This window comes from Mytilus californianus, unplaced genomic scaffold, assembly GCF_021869535.1.
Source record: "Mytilus californianus isolate M0D057914Y unplaced genomic scaffold, xbMytCali1.0.p SCAF_11, whole genome shotgun sequence".
In the NCBI taxonomy this organism is placed as follows: domain Eukaryota; kingdom Metazoa; phylum Mollusca; class Bivalvia; order Mytilida; family Mytilidae; genus Mytilus; species Mytilus californianus.
In genome coordinates this window covers 67,522,620-67,536,932 of record NW_026262593.1, presented here as the reverse complement: position 1 = coordinate 67,536,932, position 14,313 = coordinate 67,522,620, and positions in this window count along the sequence as shown.

Sequence of the window (14,313 nt, the reverse complement as noted above, 5' to 3'; positions counted from 1 at the left end):
TCTCTATATATATCCTAAGAAAACAAATGGAATGGACAGTAGAAGTTATCTACTGAATAAAGTGTACAGATCCCGATTAAGGATTATTGATTGACAACATATCGATAACGGCCGAACCTAACCTAAGAAAAAATACATGGGCAAGCACGATATGATCGAATTCTCAACCCTTGAATCCTCTAAAAACAGTTATACCCTATATATCCCAAGAAATCTAATATACTGGGCCACAAAAGTTTAGTATTGAACAGACTGCACTGATCCGGGTTAAGGATTACTGAGCACCAACATACCGAAAACGGAAAAACTTACCAAAGAAAAAAGACACGACCAAGCACGATATGATCGAGTTGTTAGACCTTTAGTACCCTAATAACAGGCATATCCTCTATACGTGAAGAAAGCAAATGGACAAGGCAACAAAAGTAAAAGGATTTTACAGAGTGCACTGATCTGGGTTAAGGATAACCGAGCGCCAACATATCGAAAACCGCCAAAATTCCAAAAGAAAAATTACATGTCCAAGCACGATATGATCGAGTTTACAGCTCTTGAATCCCCTAATGACAGGTATATCCTATATAACCTAAGAAGGCAAATCGACTGGGCAATAGAAGTTAAGTACTGAATAAAGTGCACAGTTCCTGAATAAGGATTACTGAGCGCCAACATACCGAAAACGGCCAACTTACAAAAGAAAAAATACATGACCAAGCACGATGTGATCGAGTTTTGAAACCTTGAATCATCTAAAAACAGTTATATCCTATATATCCCAAGAAATCTAATATACTGGGCCACAAAAGTTAAGTATTGAACAGAGTGCAATGATCCGGGTTAAGGATAACTGAGCGCCAACATACCGAAAACGGCAAAACTTACCAAAGAAAAATTACATGACCAATCACGATATGATCGAGTTTTTAGCCCTTGAACCCTCTAATAACAGGTATGTCCTACATATCTTAAGAAAGCAAATGAACTAGGCACCAAAAGGTAAGTGCTGAATAAAGGGCACAGATCCGGTTTAGGGATTATTGATTGACAATACTAGTATACCGAAAAGGGCCGAACCTAACCTAAGAAAAATACATGACCAAGTACAATATGATCGAGTTTTGAACCCTTGAATCCTCTAAAACGGATATACCCTATATATCCCAAGAAAGATAATATACTGGGCAATAAATGTTAAGTATTGAACAGAGTGCACTGGTCTGGGTTAAGGAGAACTGAGCGCCAACATATCGAAAACGGCCAAAATTCCAAAAGAAATAATACATGTCCAAGCACGATGTGATCGAGTTTTCAGCCCTTGAATCCTTTAATAACAGGTATATCCTATATATATCCTAAGAAAGCAAATAGACTGGGCAACAAACGTTAAGTACTGAATAAAGTGCACAGATCAGGGTTAAGGATACTTGATTGACAACATACCGAAAACGGCCGAACCTAACATAAGAGTAAATACATGACAAAGAACGACATGATCGAGTTTTGAACCCTTGAATCCTCTAAAAACAGGTAAACTCTTTATAACCCAAGAAAACTGATATACTGGGCAACAAAAGTTAAGTATTGAAAAGAGTGCACAGTTACTGGTTAAGGATAACTGAGCGCCAACATACCGGAAACAGCCAAACTTACCAAAGAAAAAATACATGACCATGCACGATATGATCGAGTTTTTAGCCCTTGAATCCCCTAAAAACAGGTATATCCTATATATCATAAGAAAGCAAATGGACCGGGCAACAAACGTTAAGCACTGCATAAAGTGAACAGATCCAGGTTAAGGATTATTGATTGACAACATACCGAAAACGGCCGAACCTAACCGAAAAAAATATCTGACCAAGCACGATATGATCGAGTTTTGCTCCTTTGAATCCTCTAAAAACAGGTATACCCTATATATCTCAAGACATCTAATATACTGAGCAACAAAATTTAAGTATTGAATAGAGTGCACTGATCCGGAATGAGGATTACTGAGAGCCAAAATACCGAAAACGGTCGAACTTACCAAAGAAAAAATACATGACCAAGCACGATATGATCGAGTTTTTAGCCCTAGAATCCCCTAATAACAGGTACATCCTGAATAAAATAAGAAATCAAACGGAATGGGCTACGAAAGTTACGTAGTGACTAAAGTTCACAGATCCGGGTTAAGGATTATTGATTGACAACATACCGAAAACGGCCAAACCAAACCTAAGAAAAAATACATATGACCAAGCACGACATCATCGAGTTTTGCACCCGTGAATCCCCTAAAAACAGGTAAACCCTATATATACCAAGAAAGCTAATATACTGGGCAACAAAAGTTAAGTATTGAACAGAGTGCACTGATCTGGGTTAAGGATTACTCAGCACCAACATACCGAAAACGGTCGAACTTACCAAAGAGAAAATACATGACCAAGCACGATATAATCGAGTTTTTAGCCCTTGAAATCACTAATAACAGGTATATCCTATATATCCGTAGAGAGCAAATGGACTGAGAAACAACAGCTAAGTACTGAATTAAGTGCACAGATCCTGGTTAAGGAATATTGATTGACAACATACCGAAAACGGCCGAACCTAACCTAAGAAAAAATACATGACTAAGCACGATATGATCGAGTTTTGCACCCGTGAATCCTCTTAAAACAGGTATATATCCCTTGAAAGCTAATATACTGGGCAAAAAAAGTAAAATATTGATTAGAGTGCACTGATCCGGGTTAAGGATTACTGAGCACCAACATACCGAAAACGGTCGAACTTACCAAATGAAAAATACATGACCAAGCACGATATGATCGAGTTTTTAGCCCTAGAATCCCCTAATAACAGGTACATCCTGAATAAAATAAGAAAGCAAACGAAATGGGCAACGAAAGTTACGTAGTGACTAAAGTGCACAGATCCGGGTTAAGAATTATTGATTGACAACATACCGAAAACGGCCGAACATAACCTAAGAAAAAATACATGACCAAGCACGATATGATCGAGTTTTGAACCCTTGAATCCTCTAAAAACAGGTATACCCTGTATATCTCAAGAAAGTAAATATACTGGGCATCAAAAGTTAACTATTGAACAGAGTGCACTGATCCGGGTTAAGGATAACTGAGCGCCAACATACCGAAAACAACCAAACTTACCAAAGAAAAAATACATGACCAATCACGATATGATCGAGTTTTTAGTCCTAGAATCCCATAATAACAGGTACATCCTGAATAACATAAGAAAGCAAATGGAATGGGCAACAAAAATTAAGTACTGCATAAAGTGCACAGATCTGGGTTAGGAATTATTGATTGACAACATAACGAAAACGGCCGAACATAACCTAAGAAAAAATACATGACCAAGCACGATATGATAGAGTTTTGAACCCCATGAATGCTCTAAAAACAAGTATATCCTATATATCCCAAGAAAACTAATATACTGGGCAACCAAAGTTAAGTATTGAACAGATTGCACTGATCTGGGTTATGGATTACTGAGCACCAACATACCGAAAGCGGTCGAACTTACCAAAGAAAAAATACATCACCAAGCACGATATAATCGAGTTTTTAGCCCTTGAATCCACTAAAAACAGGTATATCCTATATATCCTAAAAAAGCAAATGGACTAATAAACAAAAGTTAAGTACTAAATAAAGTGCACAGATTCGGGTTAAGGATTATTGATTGACAACATACCGAAAACAGCCAAACCAAACCTAAGAAAAAATACATATGACCAAGCACGACATGATCGAGTTTTGCACCCGTGAATCCCCTAAAAACAGGTAAACCCTCTATATCCCAAGAAAGCTAATATACTAGGCAACAAAAGTTAAGTATTGAACAGAGTGCACTGATCTGGGTTAAGGATTACTCAGCACCAACATACCGAAAACGGTCGAACTTACCAAAGATAAAATACATGACCAAGCACGATATAATCGAGTTTTTAGCCCTTGAATCCACTAATAACAGGTATATCCTATATATCCTTAGAGAGCAAATGGACTGAGAAACAACAGCTAAGTACTGAATTAAGTGCACAACTCCTGGTTAAGGAATATTGATTGACAACATACCGAAAACGGCCGAACCTAACCTAAGAAAAAATACATGACTAAGCACGATATGATCGAGTTTTGCACCGGTCAATCCTCTTAAAACAGGTATATATCCCTTGAAAGCTAATATACTGGGCAAAAAAAGTAAAATATTGAATAGAGTGCACTGATCCGGGTTAAGGATTACTGAGCACCAACATACCGAAAACGGTCGAACTTACCAAATAAAAAATACATGAACAAGCATGATATGATTTAGTTTTTAGCCCTAGAATACCCTAATAACAGGTATATCCTATATATCCTAAGACAGCAAATGGATTCGGCAACAAAATTTAAGCACTGAATAAATTGCACAGATCCGGGTTAAGGAAAATTGATTGACAACATATCGAAAACGGCTGAACCTAACCTAAGAAAAAATACATGACCAAGCACGATATGATTGAGTTTTTAGACCTTGAATCCCCTAATAACATGTATATCCTATATATCCTAATAAAGCAAATGAAATGGGCAACAATAGTTAAGTACTGAATAAAGTGTACAGATCCGGGTTAAGGAATATTGATTGACAACATATCGAAAACGGCTGAACCTAACCTAAGAAAAAATACATGACCAAGCACAATATAATCGAGTTTGAACCCTTGAATCCTCAAAAAACAGATATACCCTATATATCCCAAGAAAGATAATATACTGGGCAATAAATGTTAAGTATTGAACAGAGTGCACTGGTCCGGTTTAAGGATTACTGAGCGCCAACATACCGAAAACGGTCAAACTCACCAAAGAAAACATACATGACCAAGCACGATATGATCGAGTTTTTAGCCCTTGAATCCCTTAATAACAGACATATAATCTCTATATATATCCTAAGAAAGCAAATGGAATATACAGTAGAAGTTATCTACTGAATAAAGTGTACAGATCCCGATTAAGGATTATTGATTGACAACATATCGATAACGGCCGAACCTAACCTAAGAAAAAATACATGGGCAAGCACGATATGATCGAATTTTAAACCCTTGAATCCTCTAAAAACAGGTATACCCTTTATATCCCAAGAAATCTAATATACTGGGCCACAAAAGTTTAGTATTGAACAGACTGCACTGATCCGGGTTAAGGATTACTGAGCACCAACATACCGAAAACGGCAAAACTTACCAAAGAAAAAATACACGACCAAGCACGATATGATCGAGTTTTTAGACCTTTAGTACCCTAATAACAGGCATATCCTCTATACGTGAAGAAAGCAAATGGACAAGGCAACAAAAGTAAAGGATTTAACAGAGTGCACTGATCTGGGTTAAGGATAACCGAGCGCCAACATATCGAAAACCGCCAAAATTCCAAAAGAAAAATTACATGTCCAAGCACGATATGATCGAGTTTACAGCTCTTGAATCCCCTAATGACAGGTATATCCTATATATCCTAAGAAGGCAAATCGACTGGGCAATAGAAGTTAAGTACTGAATAAAGTGCACAGTTCCTGAATAAGGATTACTGAGCGCCAACATACCGAAAACGGCCAACTTACCAAAGAAAAAATACATGACCAAGCACGATGTGATCGAGTTTTGAAACCTTGAATCATCTAAAAACAGTTATATCCTATATATCCCAAGAAATCTAATATACTGGGCCACAAAAGTTAAGTATTGAACAGAGTGCAATGATCCGGGTTAAGGATAACTGAGCGCCAACATTCCGAAAACGGCAAAACTTACCAAAGAAAAATTACATGACCAATCACGATATGATCGAGTTTTTAGCCCTTGAACCCTCTAATAACAGGTATGTCCTACATATCTTAAGAAAGCAAATGAACTAGGCAACAAAAGGTAAGTGCTGAATAAAGGGCACAGATCCGGTTTAGAGATTATTGATTGACAATACTAGTATACCGAAAAGGGCCGAACCTAACCTAAGAAAAATACATGACCAAGTACAATATGATCGAGTTTTGAACCCTTGAATCCTCTAAAAACGGATATACCCTATATATCCCAAGAAAGATAATATACTGGGCAATAAATGTTAAGTATTGAACAGAGTGCACTGGTCCGGGTTAAGGAGAACTGAGCGCCAACATATCGAAAACGGCCAAAATTCCAAAAGAAATAATTCATGTCCAAGCACGATGTGATCGAGTTTTCAGCCCTTGAATCCTTTAATAACAGGTATATCCTATATATATCCTAAGAAAGCAAATGGACAGGGCAGCAGAAGTTAAATACGGAATAAAGTGCACAGATCCGGGTTAATGATAACTGAGCGCAAACATACCGAAAACGGTCAAACTTACCAAAGGAAAAATACATGACCAAGCACGATAAGATTGAGTTTTTTGCCCTTGAATCCCCTTATAACAGGTATATCCTATATATCCTAAGAAAGCAAATGGACTGGGCAACAAACGTTTAGTACTGAATAAAGTGCACAGATCAGGGTTAAGGATACTTGATTGACAACATACCGAAAACGGCCGAACCTAACATAAGAGTAAATACATGACAAAGAACGACATGATCGAGTTTTGAACCCTTGAATCATCTAAAAACAGGTAAACTCTTTATAACCCAAGAAAACTGATATACTGGGCAATAAAAGTTAAGTATTGAACAGAGTGCACAGTTCCTGGTTAAGGATAACTGAGCGCCAACATACCGGAAACAGCCAAACTTACCAAAGAAAAAATACATGACCATGCACGATATGATCGAGTTTTTAGCCCTTGAATCCCCTAAAAACAGGTATATCCTATATATCATAAGAAAGCAAATGGACTGGGCAACAAACGTTAAGCACTGCATAAAGTGCACACATCCAGGTTAAGGATTATTCATTGACAACATACCGAAAACGGCCGAACCTAACCGAAAAAAATATCTGACCAAGCACGATATGATCGAGTTTTGCTCCCTTGAATCCTCTAAAAACAGGTATACCCTATATATCTCAAGACATCTAATATACTGAGCAACAAAATTTTAGTATTGAATAGAGTGCACTGATCCGGAATGAGGATTACTGAGAGCCAACATACCGAAAACGGTCGAACTTACCAAAGAAAAAATACATGACCAAGCACGATATGATCGAGTTTTTAGCCCTAGTATCCCCTAATAACAGGTACATTCTGAATAAAATAAGAAAGCAAACGGAATGGGCAACGAAAGTTACGTAGTGACTAAAGTGCACAGATCCTGGTTAAGAATTATTGATTGACAACATACCGAAAACGGCCGAACATAGCCTAAGAAAAAATACATGACCAAGCACGATATGATCGAGTTTTTAACCCTTGAATCCTCTAAAAACAGGTATACCCTATATATCTCAAGAAAGTTAATATACTGGGCATCAAAAGTTAACTATTGAACAGAGTGCACTGATCCGGGTTAAGGATAACTGAGCGCCAACATACCGAAAACAACCAAACTTACCAAAGAAAAAATACATGACCAATCACGATATGATCGAGTTTTTAGTCCTAGAATCCCCTAATAACAGGTACATCCTGAATAACATAAAAAAGCAAATGGAATGGGCAACAAAAATTAAGTACTGCATAAAGTGCACAGATCTGGGTTAGGAATTATTGATTGACAACATAACGAAAACGGCCGAACATAACCTAAGAAAAAATACATGACCAAGCACGACATGATAGAGTTTTGAACCCCATGAATCCTCTAAAAACAAGTATATCCTATATATCCCAAGAAATCTAATATACTGGGCAACCAAAGTTAAGTATTGAACAGATTGCACTGATCTGGGTTATGGATTACTGAGCACCAACATACCGAAAGCGGTCGAACTTACCAAAGAAAAAATACATCACCAAGCACGATATAATCGAGTTTTTAGCCCTTGAATCCACTAAAAACAGGTATATCCTATATATCCTAAAAAAGCAAATGGACTAATAAACAAAAGTTAAGTACTAAATAAAGTGCACAGATCCGGGTTAAGGATTATTGATTGACAACATACCGAAAACGGCCAAACCAAACCTAAGAAAAAATACATATGACCAAGCACGACATGATCGAGTTTTGCACCCGTGAATCCCCTAAAAACAGGTAAACCCTATATATACCAAGAAAGCTAATATACTGGGCAACAAAAGTTAAGTATTGAACAGAGTGCACTGATCTGGGTTAAGGATTACTCAGCACCAACATACCGAAAACGGTCGAACTTACCAAAGAGAAAATACATGACCAAGCACGATATATTCGAGTTTTTAGCCCTTGAATCCACTAATAACAGGTATATCCTATATATCCTTAGAGAGCAAATGGACTGAGAAACAACAGCTAAGTACTGAATTAAGTGCACAGATCCTGGTTAAGGAATATTGATTGACAACATACCGAAAACGGCCGAACCTAACCTAAGAAAAAATACATGACTAAGCACGATATGATCGAGTTTTGCACCCGTGAATCCTCTTAAAACAGGTATATATCCCTTGAAAGCTAATATACTGGGCAAAAAAAGTAAAATATTGAATAGAGTGCACTGATCCGGGTTAAGGATTACTGAGCACCAACATACCGAAAACGGTCGAACTCACCAAATAAAAAATACATGACCAAGCACGATATGATCGAGTTTTTAGTCCTAGAATCCCCTAATAACAGGTACATCCTGAATAACATAAGAAAGCAAATGGAATGGGCAACAAAAATTAAGTACTGCATAAAGTGCACAGATCTGGGTTAGGAATTATTGATTGACAACATAACGAAAACGGCCGAACATAACCTAAGAAAAAATACATGACCAAGCACGATATGATAGAGTTTTGAACCCCATGAATCCTCTAAAAACAAGTATATCCTATATATCCCAAGAAAACTAATATACTGGGCAACCAAAGTTAAGTATTGAACAGATTGCACTGATCTGGGTTATGGATTACTGAGCACCAACATACCGAAAGCGGTCGAACTTACCAAAGAAAAAATACATCACCAAGCACGATATAATCGAGTTTTTAGCCCTTGAATCCACTAAAAACAGGTATATCCTATATATCCTAAAAAAGCAAATGGACTAATAAACAAAAGTTAAGTACTAAATAAAGTGCACAGATCCGGATTAAGGATTATTGATTGACAACATACCGAAAACGGCCAAACCAAACCTAAGAAAAAATACATATGACCAAGCACGACATGATCGAGTTTTGCACCCGTGAATCCCCTAAAAACAGGTAAACCCTATATATACCAAGAAAACTAATATACTGGGCAACAAAAGTTAAGTATTGAACAGAGTGCACTGATCTGGGTTAAGGATTACTCAGCACCAACATACCGAAAACGGTCGAACTTACCAAAGAGAAAATACATGACCAAGCACGATATAATCGAGTTTTTAGCCCTTGAATCCACTAATAACAGGTATATCCTATATATCCTTAGAGAGCAAATGGACTGAGAAACAACAGCTAAGTACTGAATTAAGTGCACAGATCCTGGTTAAGGAATATTGATTGACAACATACCGAAAACGGCCGAACCTAACCTAAGAAAAAATACATGACTAAGCACGATATGATCGAGTTTTGCACCCGTCAATCCTCTTAAAACAGGTATATATCCCTTGAAAGCTAATATAATGGGCAAAAAAAGTAAAATATTGAATAGAGTGCACTGATCCGGGTTAAGGATTACTGAGCACCAACATACCGAAAACGGTCGAACTTACCAAATAAAAAATACATGACCAAGCACGATATGATCGAGTTTTTAGCCCTAGAATCCCCTAATAACAGGTACATCCTAAATAAAATAAGAAAGCAAACGGAATGGGCAACGAAAGTTACGTAGTGACTAAAGTGCACAGATCCGGGTTAAGAATTATTGATTGACAACATACCGAAAACGGCCGAACATAACCTAAGAAAAAATACATGACCAAGCACGATATAATCGAGTTTTTAGCCCTTGAATCCACTAATAACAGGTATATCCTATATATCCTTAGAGAGCAAATGGACTGAGAAACAACAGCTAAGTACTGAATTAAGTGCACAGATCCTGGTTAAGGAATATTGATTGACAACATACCGAAAACGGCCGAACCTAACCTAAGAAAAAATACATGACTAAGCACGATATGATCGAGTTTTGCACCCGTGAATCCTCTTAAAACAGGTATATATCCCTTGAAAGCTAATATACTGGGCAAAAAAAGTAAAATATTGAATAGAGTGCACTGATCCGGGTTAAGGATTACTGAGCACCAACATACCGAAAAACGGTCGAACTTACCAAATAAAAAATACATGAACAAGCATGATATGATCTAGTTTTTAGCCCTGGAATACCCTAATAACAGGTATATCCTATATATCCTAAGACAGCAAATGGACTCGGCAACAAAAGTTAAGCACTGAATAAATTGCACAGATCCGGGTTAAGGAAAATTGACTGACAACATACCGAAAATCGCCGAACATAACCTAAGAAAAAATACCTGACCAAGCACGATATGATTGAGTTTTTAGACCTTGAATCCCCTAATAACATGTATATCCTATATATTCTTATAAAGCAAATGGACTGGGCAACAAACGTTAAGTACTGAATAAAGTGTACAGATCAGGGTTAAGGAATATTGATTGACAACATATCGAAAACGGCTGAACCTAACCTAAGAAAAAATACATGACCAAGCACAATATGATCGAGTTTTGAACCCTTGAATCCTCGAAAAACGGATTTACCCTATATATCCCAAGAAAGATAATATACTGGGCAATAAATGTTAAGTATTGAACAGAGTGCACTGGTCCGGGCTAAGGATTACTGAGCGCCAACATACCGAAAACGGTCAAACTCACCAAAGAAAAAATACATGACCAAGCACGATATGATCGAGTTTTTAGCCCTTGAACCCTTTAATAACAGGTATATAATCTCTATATATATCATAAGAAAGCAAATGGAATGGACAGTAGAAGTTATCTACTGAATGAAGTGTACAGATCCCGATTAAGGATTATTGATTGACAACATATCGATAACGGCCGAACCTAACCTAAGAAAAAATACATGGGCAAGCACGATATGATCGAATTCTCAACCCTTGAATCCTCTAAAAACAGGTATACCCTATATATCCCAAGAAATCTAATATACTGGGCCACAAAAGTTTAGTATTAAACAGACTGCACTGATCCGGGTTAAGGATTACTGAGCACCAACATACCGAAAACGGCAAAACTTACCAAAGAAAAAATACACGACCAAGCACGATATGATCGAGTTTTTAGACCTTTAGTACCCTAATAACAGGCATATCCTCTATACGTGAAGAAAGCAAATGGACAAGGCAACAAACGTAAAGGATTTAACAGAGTGCACTGATCTGGGTTAAGGATAACCGAGCGCCAACATATCGAAAACCGCCAAAATTCCAAAAGAAAAATTACATGTCCAAGCACGATATGATCGAGTTTACAGCTCTTGAATCCCCTAATGACAGGTATATCCTATATATCCTAAGAAGGCAAATCGACTGGGCAATAGAAGTTAAGTACTAAATAAAGTGCACAGTTCCTGAATAAGGATTACTGAGCGCCAACATACCGAAAACGGCCAACTTACCAAAGAAAAAATACATGACCAAGACCGATGTGATCGTGTTTTGAAACCTTGAATCATCTAAAAACAGTTATATCCTATATATCCCAAGAATTCTAATATACTGGGCCACAAAAGTTAAGTATTGAACAGAGTGCAATGATCCGGGTTAAGGATAACTGAGCGCCAACATACCGAAAACGGCAAAACTTACCAAAGAAAAATTACATGACCAATCACGATATGATCGAGTTTTTAGCCCTTGAACCCTCTAATAACAGGTATGTCCTACATATCTTAAGAAAGCAAATGAACTAGGCAACAAAAGGTAAGTGCTGAATAAAGGGCACAGATCCGGTTTAGGGATTATTGATTGACAATACTAGTATACCGAAAACGGCCGAACCTAACCTAAGAAAAATACATGACCAAGTACAATATGATCGAGTTTTGAACCCTTGAATCCCCTAAAAACGGATATACCCTATATATCCCAAGAAAGATAATATACTGGGCAATAAATGTTAAGTATTGAACAGAGTGCACTGGTCCAGGTTAAGGAGAACTGAGCGCCAACATATCGAAAACGGCCAAAATTCCAAAAGAAATAATTCATGTCCAAGCACGATGTGATCGAGTTTTCAGCCCTTGAATCCTTTAATAACAGGTATATCCTATATATATCCTAAGAAAGCAAATGGACAGGGCAGCAGAAGTTAAATACGGAATAAAGTGCACAGATCCGGGTTAAGGATTATTGATTGACAACATAACGAAAACGGCCGAACCTAACATAAGAAAAAATACATGACCAAGCACGATATGATCGTGTTTTGAACCCTTGAATTCTCTAAAAACAGGTATACCCTATATATCCCAAGAAAGCCAATATACTAGGCAACAAACGTTTAATACTGAACAGAGTGCACTGATCCGGGTTAATGACAACTGAGCGCAAACATACCGAAAACGGTCAAACTTACCAAAGGAAAAATACATGACCAAGCACGATAAGATTGAGTTTTTTGCCCTTGAATCCCCTTATAACAGGTATATCCTATATATCCTAAGAAAGCAAAAGGACTGGGCAACAAACGTTAAGTACTGAATAAAGTGCACAGATCAGGGTTAAGGATACTTGATTGACAACATACCGAAAACGGCCGAACCTAACATAAGAGTAAATACATGACAAAGAACGACATGATCGAGTTTTGAACCCTTGAATCCTCTAAAAACAGGTAAACTCTTTATAACCCAAGAAAACTGATATACTGGGCAACAAAAGTTAAGTATTGAACAGAGTGCACAGTTCCTGGTTAAGGATAAATGAGCGCCAACATACCGGAAACAGCCAAACTTACCAAAGAAAAAATACATGACCATGCACGATATGATCGAGTTTTTAGCCCTTGAATCCCCTAAAAACAGGTATATCCTATATATCATAAGAAAGCAAATGGACTGTGCAACAAACGTTAAGCACTGCATAAAGTGCACATATCCAGGTTAAGGATTATTGATTGACAACATACCGAAAACGGCCGAACCTAACCGAAAAAAATATCTGACCAAGCACGATATGATCGAGTTTTGCTCCCTTGAATCCTCTAAAAACAGGTATACCCTATATATCTCAAGACATCTAATATACTGAGCAACAAAATTTTAGTATTGAATAGAGTGCACTGATCCGGAATGAGGATTACTGAGAGCCAACATACCGAAAACGGTCGAACTTACCAAAGAAAAAATACATGACCAAGCACGATATGATCGAGTTTTTAGCCCTAGTATCCCCTAATAACAGGTACATTCTGAATAAAATAAGAAAGCAAACGGAATGGGCAACGAAAGTTACGTAGTGACTAAAGTGCACAGATCCTGGTTAAGAATTATTGATTGACAACATACCGAAAACGGCCGAACATAACCTAAGAAAAAATACATGACCAAGCACGATATGATCGAGTTTTTAACCCTTGAATCCTCTAAAAACAGGTATACCCTATATATCTCAAGAAAGTTAATATACTGGGCATCACAAGTTAACTATTGAACAGAGTGCACTGATCCGGGTTAAGGATAACTGAGCGCCAACATACCGAAAACAACCAAACTTACCAAAGAAAAAATACATGACCAATCACGATATGATCGAGTTTTTAGTCCTAGAATCCCCTAATAACAGGTACATCCTGAATAACATAAAAAAGCAAATGGAATGGGCAACAAAAATTAAGTACTGCATAAAGTGCACAGATCTGGGTTAGGAATTATTCATTGACAACATAACGAAAACGGCCGAACATAACCTAAGAAAAAATACATGACCAAGCACGATATGATAGAGTTTTGAACCCCATGAATCCTCTAAAAACAAGTATATCCTATATATCCCAAGAAATCTAATATACTGGGCAACCAAAGTTAAGTATTGAACAGATTGCACTGATCTGGGTTATGGATTACTGAGCACCAACATACCGAAAGCGGTCGAACTTACCAAAGAAAAAATACATCACCAAGCACGATATAATCGAGTTTTTAGCCCTTGAATCCACTAAAAACAGGTATATCCTATATATCCTAAAAAAGCATAT